Here is a 13,194-nt window from a genome sequence, read left to right on the forward strand (position 1 = left end):
ACCATAGTTTAAGAGACTAAAGGAGTCTCTCTGTCATTTGTAATCAAACACTGTAAACAGTTCGATGAGATTGATCAAAGAATAAAGTTCAATACTTGGTTTGTTAAATTTTATTTGAAACTTACCTGGAATTATCATACTGAGAGAAACTCACACACTAAAAGACTCTGATCATGACAAGGAATTCATCCTGGACGAAATGAATAAAAATAAAAGCGAAAACAAAAGCAATAACGACTGAGATAGGGAAAAAACATACTTTTTTTGCAGCAGCTGGCATATTTTAATGCAAGTGGTTGGTGCATATAGACGCATCAGTTAAGTGTCTCCTAAGGTATATTGAATGTGCTTTTGATGTTACTTCCCCACTTTCTCTTTTTCATTAAGAGCGCAACAATTAAGACACCAGAACCATTTTCTACCATTTTCCTTCGTTTTCTGATATCCTCGATGCTGGAATCACTTCTATTACTTTTTGAAAAAAACAAACCCGAAAGAAAAAAAAAAGCCTCCCAAAAAACAAAGCAAAACAAACTAGAAGACACCCCCCCACCAAATACGTTTAATTACAGCAAAAATATAGACAAATATCACGAAAATGTATGCTGACTCAAATTCTATCATTGTAATTTTTTTATTCCCTCTCTTTCTTTCTCTCTCTCTCTTTCTCTCTCTCTCTCTCTCTTTTTTTTTATCTTTCCACTTCAGAGGATTTCACCTACTGGATTTAGCAGTAATTTAGACAAAACTCTATGGTTACCGTATGTAGGAGAAGTTTCTTCATAATGAAAATAAAATAGAAAATAAAATAAAATTACGAACAGATGTGCTTTGACATGAGAAGAAAAAAAAAAAAAAAAAAAGAAAAATCGTATTAATTTCATTTCGCCATTCTATGTTCTGTGCTGAATTATTATTTTCCAGCACATTAAGTAAGCAAAAACTACTACTCTATGTTGACAATAATAGCCAGATATATAGTTAATGTAGCAGGTCGTAAATTTATGATCGTCGCTTGTTAGATATTCTAAAATATATTATGGTCTTACTAGGGATGAGAGCAGCATGCTTGTTTATATATAAGGAAACAGGGAACATCTGGAGCAAACGCTGGAGGTTTTACTCTAACATAAAACATACGTTGTGAAGGTATTTTGATTATCTTTTATCAGCAACAACGTCGTCATCACCATGGTCATCGTCGTCGTCATCATCATCGTCATCACGAACAAGAACAAGAACAACTGGTGCCGTCAATGCCAACACGTTAGAACTACTACTACTACTACTACTACTACTACTACTACTACTAGTGCTGCTCCTGCTGTTGTTGTTGTTGTTGTTAAGCAGCAAGACGGGTAAAGGTGATTAGGTGATGGTCTAGGGCTTAGGGGCAGGAGACCCCAGACCTTGGAAAAAAAAAAATTTGGTCGTCTTGTTGTAGTCGAGGGCTCTTCGTTGACGCCCGACATCACTGGGAAGTGACCCTCGAAGTCGCTGGAAATGAAGATCTCCAGGTCCAAATTCTTGGACGGCGGCTGCTGCTGCTGCTGATGATAACGACAACGACGACGACGACGATGATGTTTCGAGTAAATGTCAGAAATCCGTTGAAGTTTATTGATATTCTCAAGAAATGCTTGTATTTCGTGTTTTATGCGCTTAAAATATTCCAAAGTACTTTATTTATAACCTGAAATATTTGACATTACATAACGGGTTATCAGTGGTAGAGGACTTACATTTCTCTTGTGCAGTTTAACCAGTGTTTCCTTAGTCGTTCTGATTTAAATTCTCCCTTAAGTTTAACTTGAACTAAACTGGGATCAATCCATATAGACTTATCCTAGATACACTTACTCTACGTTGGTACAGTTTGGCTGAATGGTTAAGAAGTTTGCTACTGAACCACGAGGTCCTGGATTCGATCCTTCCGAGGGATGGCATTTTTAGACAAATGTCATTTCCCCTAGCCTCTGGTTGACCCATACTTTGTGAGCGAAACTGGGTAAACAGAAATTGTAAAGAAGACGGTTTAGAAGTTTGTACTTGTTAATTCAAGCACACTGTGTTACTCTGATTTTGTCTGAGAATGACTCTAAGGAAATACTCAATTAATTCCGGAGCAAGATAATTCAGTTGGCTGAACAACTGATTCCTCATCGTTGAACGACGGAGATCCACTGTCAATCGCTACTAAATAAGGACAGATGTTGTGACTACCAAAGGCTTAATGGGTTATAATAAAAAAAATAAATGTACCCTTTTAAAGCCTAGCCAGGTTCATGGGCCCGGTTTCCCGGTTTCAATGGCGTATGGGTTCCCCGGATGGACGGGACGTCAGTTCATCGCAGCGTTACTCATTTTTGCCAGCTGAGTGAACTGGGGCAACGTGAAATGAAGTGTTTTGCTCAAGAACACAACGCGTCGCCCGGTCCAGGAATCGAAACCACAATCTTACGATCATGATGCTGACATCCTAACCACTAAGCCACGCGTCTCCACTTAATGGGTTATGGAGCAAATTATTTTAAATAAACGAACTTAAGACCAGTTCAAATGTGTTTGAGAGGCTTTACACTGCGTGTTGTCGTCGAGAAAAAAGATATTGCTTAAGACAAAAAGACTTTTAAAACATCGTAGCCAGCTTTGCGCATCTACTTACGTATTTTAGGTTTATTCTATTATTCGTTTCAGTAATTGAAGGTGCAGCCATACAGAGGAGCTGATATATATATATCGGTTTTAATCGATTAATTTGATCCCGGTATTTATCGTCCGGTGAAGATAGGTGAAAACGACTCGGCCGTAAAGGGACATAACCGGGTGGAACGACCTACCACTCGGTCATTTGGGTTGATGCACAACCGTTTTCAGAGTGAAGTTATTAACCATTCAACCATACGTATTACATACTCCCTTCTGCACACATGTCGCACAAAAGTCAAACAAAATAACCAAGATTGATAGGGTATTGGTTTACTTCTTCAGAGATTCTCAATTAAGACTGTTTACAGAGTTTCTGTGTATTTCTAAAGAAAGGTCAGGAATATATAGCAGATTGATTTTTGGGAAAATAATCAATAGAACTGATTACCTTTTGTTAAATATCTTTAACAAGAGTTACTAGAGTCCGGGTGATTAATTTCGTTCAATTCAACTTTCAGCCAGCCGTCACGAGCGAGCGAACAACTATGGCTTGGTAACGTGTACTATGCTTTCGCTATTTGTTTAATGTGCATATGTAGTCGTTAGGAGACACAAACACAATCTTGGGTCCTACATCATTGTAGAAATAACCACATGCATACGTAACATGGGCCTGATGTCGTAGATGTGTGTCTTGCGGAAATTGTTTATCATCATCATTGTTCGACCGTGGTCGAAACTTTCATAGTCTTTTCAAATGGCTAATAATGTGTGCCCGCGCCACTACTACACACATTGGAAAGCACTGTACAACCAAGTACTAAAGAAGATCTTTCCTCCTCCATGAAACAAAGCTGTTCCCGCTGGACGTCAACCCAGTATTTCTAAGCTACGGACCGAGTGATTTATTGTAAGGTTATCTCCCTAGATAGATTGCCTTCACTACGGCTAAGGAGCCCTTTCTTTTGTTTAAGTAAGTTAGGCGACCAAGTCACGTAAGTTAAGGCTGTCTCGAAACAAGTCTTTACATAATTCTTCTGTTCTTTTTACTTTTCTTTTCTTTTTTCTGTATTCTGTAATCTATATTTTGTACTCCATGTAAATATATGTCTCAAGCCTACTGGTGTTTATGTTTATCTGTCTTTCTACCTCTTTCTGTGCATATATATATATATATATAATATACGCACACGCGCACGCACACACACACACACACACACACACACACACACACACACACCACACCACACACACACACACACACACACACATATATATATATATACATATAAGAGGGATGACTACTACGTGGACATCCATTATGCTAGAAGTAGATCTGCTATGGTCTTACCACTAAGAAAAGAATGTTCTCAAGAAAATTTAGCAAACGCCAGAACATAAGCACACACACACATATATATATACACACACAACACACACACATATATACAGAGTTAGTCAAAAGTAGCGTCCAGTTTCTGGGAACTCTTCCTTTTTTTGTTGTTTTGTAGGTTATTACATTTGATAGTTACTAAATCTGGATCATACATCATGTTGTTAATACTCTTTGATATCCCAGTTCGTAAAACAAGAATAAGACTCAAAAGTATTTGCCAATTGGGAAGTTATACATATCAACCCCAAAACCCCTAGAGCAGGAATTAGGTGCTACATTTGACTCACCTTGTACACACACACACACAGACATACACACACACACATATATATATATATCCATACATATATATACAAATATATATACACACACATACATACAAACATATATACCTGCATACATACGTACATACACACATGCATACATACATACATGTATATAATTATATACGAGGTCTGATCAATAAGTATCCGGACCGTTACCATAATAACGAGCAAAAGCAAGCAGAGTGTAGCTGCTTAGCGATGATTGACCACGAACGCTGCTGTCCACGAGCAGTAAGTTTTAACGTTCTAGCTCACTTCCTCTGCTTACGCAGTGCTTGGAAAGAAGGTGTGTAGCGTGTGATCGTCAGATTGACCATGACAGAGAAAGTTGTCATGGCGATACCTGCTCAGAGGCCTACGCAAAGTTGCAGAAAGTGTATGGAGAGGAGTGTAGGGGCTGGACACAAGTGTACGAGTGGCTCAGATGTTTCCAAGATGGCCAAAAAAATGTCGATATTGACTAACATTCTGGGAGACCTTCAACTAGGAGAACAGAGAAAACAACGCAGGTGTGTGTGCAGTTGTGAGGAGAAATCGTCGAATCCTGATCCTTGAGTTATCAGAGGATGTGCAAATTAGTTGAGGTTCAGTTCAGTCCCTCATCACTGAAGATTTGAGTATGAGACACATGTCTGCCAAGTTTGTGCCAAAACTGCTTTCAGCTCATCAAAAAGACACCCGGGTTTCAGTAGCATAAGATCTCCTCGCTTGTGTCGGGAACGATGAAAACGTGTTGAAAACATTGCGTGGGCCTCAGAGCATGTATCGCCAAGCTTTTGGCTAAATGTAATGCAGATTCTCTGCTCAACTTTCTCTGTCATAGTCAATGCTTAGATTACACCTTCTTTCCAACCACTGCTGAAAAAACAGTGGAAGTGAACGAGAACGTTAAAACTCAGTGCGCATGCGTAGCAGAATTCAAATTGAACCTGTCCCAAGCGACTTCACTGTCCATGGTTTAGCTTCGTTATTATAGCAACAGTCCGGATACTTATTGATCAGACCATGTACACACATATCTATATATATGTATATATCTATATGTATATATAAGTGTATGTATATGTATATATATATATATATATATATATATATATATATATATATATATATATATATGTATGTATATATATAATATATATATATATTATATATATATATGTATATATCTATATGTATATATAAGTGTATGTATATGTATATATATATATATGTTAGTCATATGATATAGTGTATATTTAAACACATAGAGAATCCACTTATAGGGATTCTACGCATTAGAAATAACAGCTAAATTCTATGACCACAAAAAAGTGGGATAAAAATTCGACAGGAATAAATTTGGAAATGAAAAACATTTATCATCTAGTGTCCTAACCAGCGAGTAATGGAGAACTCACAAGGTTTGATTTTCTTCAGCAGGTCCAACCTAGTGTTAAACATATCCACACGAAGCAAAACAAAGCTACCTGTCTCGTGTTTATACGAACTAACTTTTCAAATTTACTGCGCAGATGCAGTCCTTCGTTGGCTACAATAAAAAACCGCCAACTTATTAACCGAAAATTATCCAAAAACTAATATATACATATATATATATATATAGACACATATATTTATATATACATATATATATATATATAATATATATATATATATATGTATGTATATATGCATATTGTATACATACATATATACGTTATGTGTAAGTATCTATAATTGAATATATATATTTATATTATATAATATATATATATAATATATATATATATATATATGTGTGTGCATGAGTAACTTTGGATGTGCGTTTGTGTGTGTGTGTGCGCGCATGTATATCAATCTGCCAACTTCCATACCGTCTGTCTTTCATAGCTTCGAAGAATTTTCTGGTACCGCCACCTCTCAAGTCTGTCAAATATAAAACACTAAATTTAGATACAAGCATAAAGAGTTAACCATATATATATTTTCTTGACACTATCAAAAAATGTGTATTTACAGTTGTACGTGTGTGTTTGCATAGGTGTATATATATATATAAGTGCGTAAGTGTATGTGACTATGTATGTTTGTGTACATTCTTATATGTGTTACTGTGTATGCTAATTCTTTTTGCGACTTCTGCTCGAGGCTATAGATAAATATTGTAATTTACACAAATATATGCAACCAAATTTATCAAAAATACACATTCACTTTCATTATTTATTTTTTTCCATTTTCGTCTGTTCCTTTTTATATAGAGACTGAAACACACACACGCACACACAGTGACTCACACACACATAGTGACACACACACAGAGTAACACACACACACACACACACAATGACACACACACACAATGACACACACGCACACAGACATACACACATACACACACACACACACGCGCACACACACACATACAAGCACACACACACACGCGCGCACACACATACAAGCACACACACACACACACATGCGTACACACACAAACGCGCGCGCACACACACACGCGCACACACACACTCTCACACACATACACATACATACATACGCACACGCATACACACACACATACACACACACACACACACACACGCACACTCACACACATCCTTTAATCATTTCCAATATTAAGCTCTTGTTTTGTTTCTCATAAAACATGTGTAAGCGGAATGATTATGGGAACAATTTTGCTATATTTCTAAGTTATCCTTTAGGCACCAGAAAATGTTTCAATTTACCAACTTTCCAATCGTTTCTAACGAACTCCAAATATATCAGAATCTTTTGTCTGTATCTGTTTACTTGTGTACTCCCCTGTGCATGTGAGCGCGTGTATCTATATGCACATGTGTGCACATGTGTGCATATGTGTATTCCTGTGTGAATGAGTTAATGTGTATTTGTTCTATTTTTTAGTGTTTATTGTTTTGGTCTCCGCAATAAAGACGATATTTAATTATAATGACGCTGCTCTGATACCATTTCAACACTGTACTAGAAGAGATATTGATCATAGGCTAATGGACAGAGCCTCAATGTGATCGCACGACATACCAAAAAGATCGGCTAGATCTTTTCTCATGTCATAGAGTACTTGCTTAATGGGAAAACATTGGATAAAGTTGTACGGAGTATTCTCTCGCTGGACAAAATTATAAAACAACAGCGGACAATTCGCCTGCCTTATGAAAATATATAAAAAAAAAACAAACAAAAAAAGAAACAAAAAACCCCCCGACGAGACGGTTATTACTTGGATATCCTCGATTATGGCTCTATTCGATCAGGTTTGACAACATCTTTGTCCTCATTTATGCATTGAAATCCAAGCACGAATCATGGAATCTGCTCTTTCATTGATCATAGTTATTCTTATTCTATCAATCATGTTTTCTCACTGTCCATGTATAAAACAAAATCCCAATGAAACTGCACTTATGAGATATACTAATCTATATTGAAGAAACATAATAAATACTATAATAAAGAATATATTATAAACAGATCTACTATATTACTCTTAGGAAATTAATATCATTAATACAATATTGTACATTAAATATTAATATATAAATAACGAGAACATTTATTTAATTTTAACAGACACAAGAACGAAACAGCTGGCAAAATAGGAGAGGTACAGTAACTGTAAGAGTATGATAAATAGCTTAAAATTCGTTACAAACTTTCCAAGTGTATCTTTTGCATGGAGATTCTATAGTTAAGTGTAGGCTACAATACTGAAATGGTGCATTGTGAATAATTTTTCACTGACTGAAATTTTAACTTAAGTGAAAAGAAAAGTAATTGGCGTTAATGAAAACTATGTTCAGAAGAGACAAGGGAAGGAACAGCCGAAATTTCAACCACTCAAACATTAAATGGATATATGCAGAATATGAGCGGTAGGCTGAAGTCTTGCGGTTTAGAAATTCGATTCACAGCCATATATTTTCAGAGTTGCTTCCCAGTGTGGAACATTGGTTGTGTTCCTGTTTAACCTCGAGTCGACCGAAATCGTATGGATATAAACGACATTGAAACCCCTTAGGTGGATTATTTATATTATTTGGTGCCAGATAAATTCTAATCGAGCTAACGTATGATGCAGTAACGAACCTTTCCGTCATTTTTTTTACAGACATACTGTTTCATGGACTATATTATCTTAGAAATAATAATAATACCAGTCAACTACTGAGGTATTATAAAATCGATTACAATCCACTTCTTGGAGTCTGTGGTTATGTGTTAGTGTGGGAACGTCCCACCTGTCTGTTGTTTTTGTTTAGCTTCAAGATCCTAATCATACATACCCACACGATCAAAGACATTCCAATCGCGGCCATCCGGTCATTGTAGCAGGTTGTAATTTTATATTACTTAATGTGTTCTCTCCTTATTTTTTAGTGTTGTTGGTTAACCCTAGGTTGTTGGTTAACCCTAGGTCGGACCTGATTAAGCAAACTTATAATTATACATTCCGACCATGACCACCCAATCTTACTCAAATAGTTTATTCAAGAGAACATTATCCAATAAGCCTTTCCTTTTTTTTAAAACGTTTGCGAGGGATTTGAATGGAGTTTGGCAGCTATTTCTACTATGTTGAGGGAACACGTAAACTCCGACATGTTTGCCCCCCCCCTTCATTATTTACGATAATAGAATATGATTTAATGTGATTTAATTATTTCTAGCTGGTTGAGTAACTATGTAGGAGGTGTTTCGTATGCTAGATTATTATTATAAAAATGGAAAGCTGAGACTGACTGAAACAATTAAGTGTGGTATTTAGTTTTGATTCTTTCGATTCTTGGTTCATACCGATGTCAAACCGCCTTACATTTCACTGGGGTCAATAAAATAAGTACTAGTGATATAATGAAGTAAGAAGGTTTAATTAAAAATGTTCTTTCTCCATAAATATGTTTTGCGCAATAAATATATTTTTAATGTATTAAGAGGGCGAGCTGGCAGAAGCGTTAGCACGCCGGGCAAAATGCTTAGCGATATTTCGATCGTCGTTACGTTCTGAGTTCAAACTCTGCCGAGGTCGACTTGACCTTTCATCCTTTTAGGGTCGATAAAATAAGTACTAGTCGATGTCAAAATCTGCTGGCATTATGCCAACGTATTATGATATAATACCAATGTATTGGTAATATATAAAGATATAATACCAATATATTAAGATAATTAATGAAAACAGGGTTGGCATGTAAAAATATATGCACATGCAGCTGTATTTATGTATATGTAAGGGTTGGTGTCAGGTCGTTCTGATATAAAACTGGATATGCAGGGAATGGCATTGGGCATTTTGAGGATCATTTGCTTGTACTTGAGATCATGGCACTTCTTACATTCCTGAGCCTATGATCCATGTTGGCATTAGATATGCTCCGGTTTGTCCCTGGATCATCTCAGTAGGATGGAAAGAGTCAGTGAGGCATTGTGCAAGCATTATTAAACCTAAAATTCTGCACAAGCATTGTCGACATTTTACATGACTATTACTGCGTGAGTGCATAATGTTCTTAATGCTTAGTGATGATTTTCGGTCACGAGTGGACAACTATCACCATATATATATATATATATATATATATAATATATATATATATGCAATACCCAATGAATACACTGGACCCGGAGGGATTGCAATCCCAGAGGCACAATCAGTGCGTGACCTGGGTATTCACATGAGTGATGACGCGACCTTTCATGTACATGTTGCTAAACTGGCAATGAAATGTAGACGGCTGGCCGGATGGATTCTTAGAACCTTTAGAACAAGAGAACAAGAAACCATGATGGTCCTCTGGAAGACACTTGTCCTAAGCCACTTTGACTATTGCTCTCAGCTATGGTCACCATCCAGTGTCAAGTTGATCACAGAACTTGAGGCGATCCAACGAAGCTACACGAAGATAGCCTTTGTGCAGCATATAAGCTACTGGGAAAGACTCAAGAGATTAAAACTCTATTCCTTGGAGCGTAGGCGAGAAAGATATGCCATAATATATATCTGGAAGATCCTGGAAGGACTTGTCCCAAACTTTGGCATCGAGAGTCACACAAATGCCAGAACTGGGCGCCACTGCGTGGTACCAAGGACTCCAAATTTGCCATCAAGATGTAGGACAAGATACTGTGATAGCCTGGGCTTCAGAGGCCCACAGCTCTTCAATGTCCTCCCGAAGAACCTGAGGGACCTGCATGGTGTAGATGCGGATGTCTTTAAAGTAGGACTGGATCTCTTCCTGTCAGGTGTCCCGGATGAACCAACTTCACGGCAGGAGGTGCAGATGAGGGCAGCTGCATCGAACTCTCTCATGCACCAAATGGCAGTTGCTAAAAAGCATTCGTGAGGTAAAATCATGTAGCAAACCAAATGGTGGTGCCCCAGCATGGCCACAGCTCATGAGCTGAAACTGGAAAAATCAAAATCAAAATCATATATACATATATATATATATATATATATATATATATATATATATATATATTATATATATATATATATTATATATATATATGTATATATATATATATGGTGATATATACATATATATATTATAAATGGATCTACAAATTCAATATCCCTACATATTTCACATCTATTTTCTTTCCTCCACCTCACTCTCTATTTTGTATCCCATCTAAATTAATTATTACTTAACGATCCTCTCACACCGTATCCGATGAAGGGGTATAATTAATAAATATCATGGAAACAGCTGTAAGACCTTTTGTCAATAAATGTTCTAATATCTACATAGACTTGTTTTTTTTTATCTCATTACGCAAAAAATTATTATATATATATATATATACAGTGTGTGTGTGTATGTGTGTGTGTGTGTGTTTGTTTGTGAGTGTGTGTACGTGCGTACGGGTGTTGATGAATGTATTATGGTTCGTGCATGAGTATACTTATTCTTGTATTTGTGTACATCTATATGTAATTAGTTATATGTATGTATGAACGTATGCATTGTGCGTGTACACACACACACACGCACATATATCTATATACATGTGTGTGTGTGTGTATTTTTGTTATGTGTATGCGTGTATCTATTTGTACGTAAAGACTATTTGCCAACATAATGTGACTGTCCTGAACGGTACAATTGTTACTATTGTTTAGCCCTAGGAAGCATAATTTCCAGCTGGCTATACGACATAATATCTGTGTCCTTATATTTTCGACCTCCGTCCAGCACAAAGCAACATCTGTGGACGGTTTCTGGGTTATTGCTCCTTATCAGCACAGAGTAGCTACTTGGGCTAGGTTGGCAAATAGCCTTTACTTTAAAGAACTGTTTCTGAATATCTCTCTTTGAGGGATTTAGAAATAATAATGTTTCTATTTATTAGATCAGTGACTGTGTGTCACTTTGAAAATTATATATTTCCAAACGGGAATTCAGCAACACCATCTAGCCAAGCTACTCTGTGCTGATAAAGGGCAATAACACAGAAACCGGTCCACAGATGTTGCTTTGTTCTGGATGGGGGCGCTGGGCTCCCTGTTTGAAAATATAAGGACATAGTATTGTGTCGTATCGCCAGCTGGAAAGGATGTTTCCTGGGGTTAAACAACAGTAACAATCGTCACATCCAGGACAGCCACATTATGTTGGCAAATATTCTTTCCCTTAAAGAACTGTTACTGAATATCTCTCTTTGAGAGATTTAGAAAAAATAATGTTTCTATTTATTTTGGATGTATTTAGTGTGAAACTTCCATGAAATACCATGCGTTCAATGCGCAAGGATGCAATAAACCTCATGGTGTTTGCTTCAACATAGCCACAGCCGGACGGCTGGAACCAACAGAGCAATACAACAGTACACAAGTACACGAGTAAACACTGAACTGTGGAGTCTCCCTTGAAAACGCCATCATCCTGGAGTGTTTCCAAACAAAGTGAATCTCGTGAAGCCAATCCCTTGCCAAGACATTGACAGCTGTACAAGTGAGCTGACGTGACCCCTAAATAGGAATGTAGTCAAGTTGATTGGCTCTAATCCCTAGGGGCAACCCTACCTTCAACGGCGCTCACAGTATTTGTATTTATGTCTGTATATTTATATAATGCGTTGGACAAACTACATTGGAACTATTTTGTTTCGGCTGCTGGGCTGTGAGTTCGATTCCTGTCGGCATGGATCCTTTTTTTAATGAGTTTTGAAATGTAATTAGCAACGTGATTACTCGTAAACAATCAATGACATAGTCTGAGTACCGTCAATAGCTGTGTGTGTGTGTGTGTGTGTTGTATATATATATATATATATATATATATATATGCATGTAGACTTTTTCAGTTTCCGTCTGCCAAATCCATGTATGTATGTATGTATGTATGTATGTATGTATGTATGTATGTATGTATGTAAATGCATGTTTTAACGGTTGAACTGCTATGCATATAGATGTATATACGCGTCTTAGGCGTAGCCTATTTTTCTATTCTAAGGGTTTTTAACCAAATATTTACACGCTAATATTTATAGCCTTATCTAAGGCAGCAATCGGGCAGAATAGTTAATGAGTCGGACAAAATGTTTAGTAGCATTTCTTCCGTCTTTATGCCCGGAGTTCAAATACCACGGTGGTCGACTTTGTCTTTCATTCGATAAAATAATTACCGGTTGAGCACTGGGCTCAACGTAATTGACTAATCCATCTCCTCCCAAATTGCAGTCCTTGTGCTAAAATCTGAAACCAATATTTGTAGTTATAATTACTTTGAGTCCAAACCGTTAAAAACGTATTATTTCACGTTTTCTCGGAGTTTCTAAATTCTTAAGATGTTT

This window comes from Octopus sinensis, linkage group LG2 (genome assembly GCF_006345805.1).
Source record: "Octopus sinensis linkage group LG2, ASM634580v1, whole genome shotgun sequence".
Classification (NCBI taxonomy): Eukaryota; Metazoa; Mollusca; class Cephalopoda; order Octopoda; family Octopodidae; genus Octopus; species Octopus sinensis.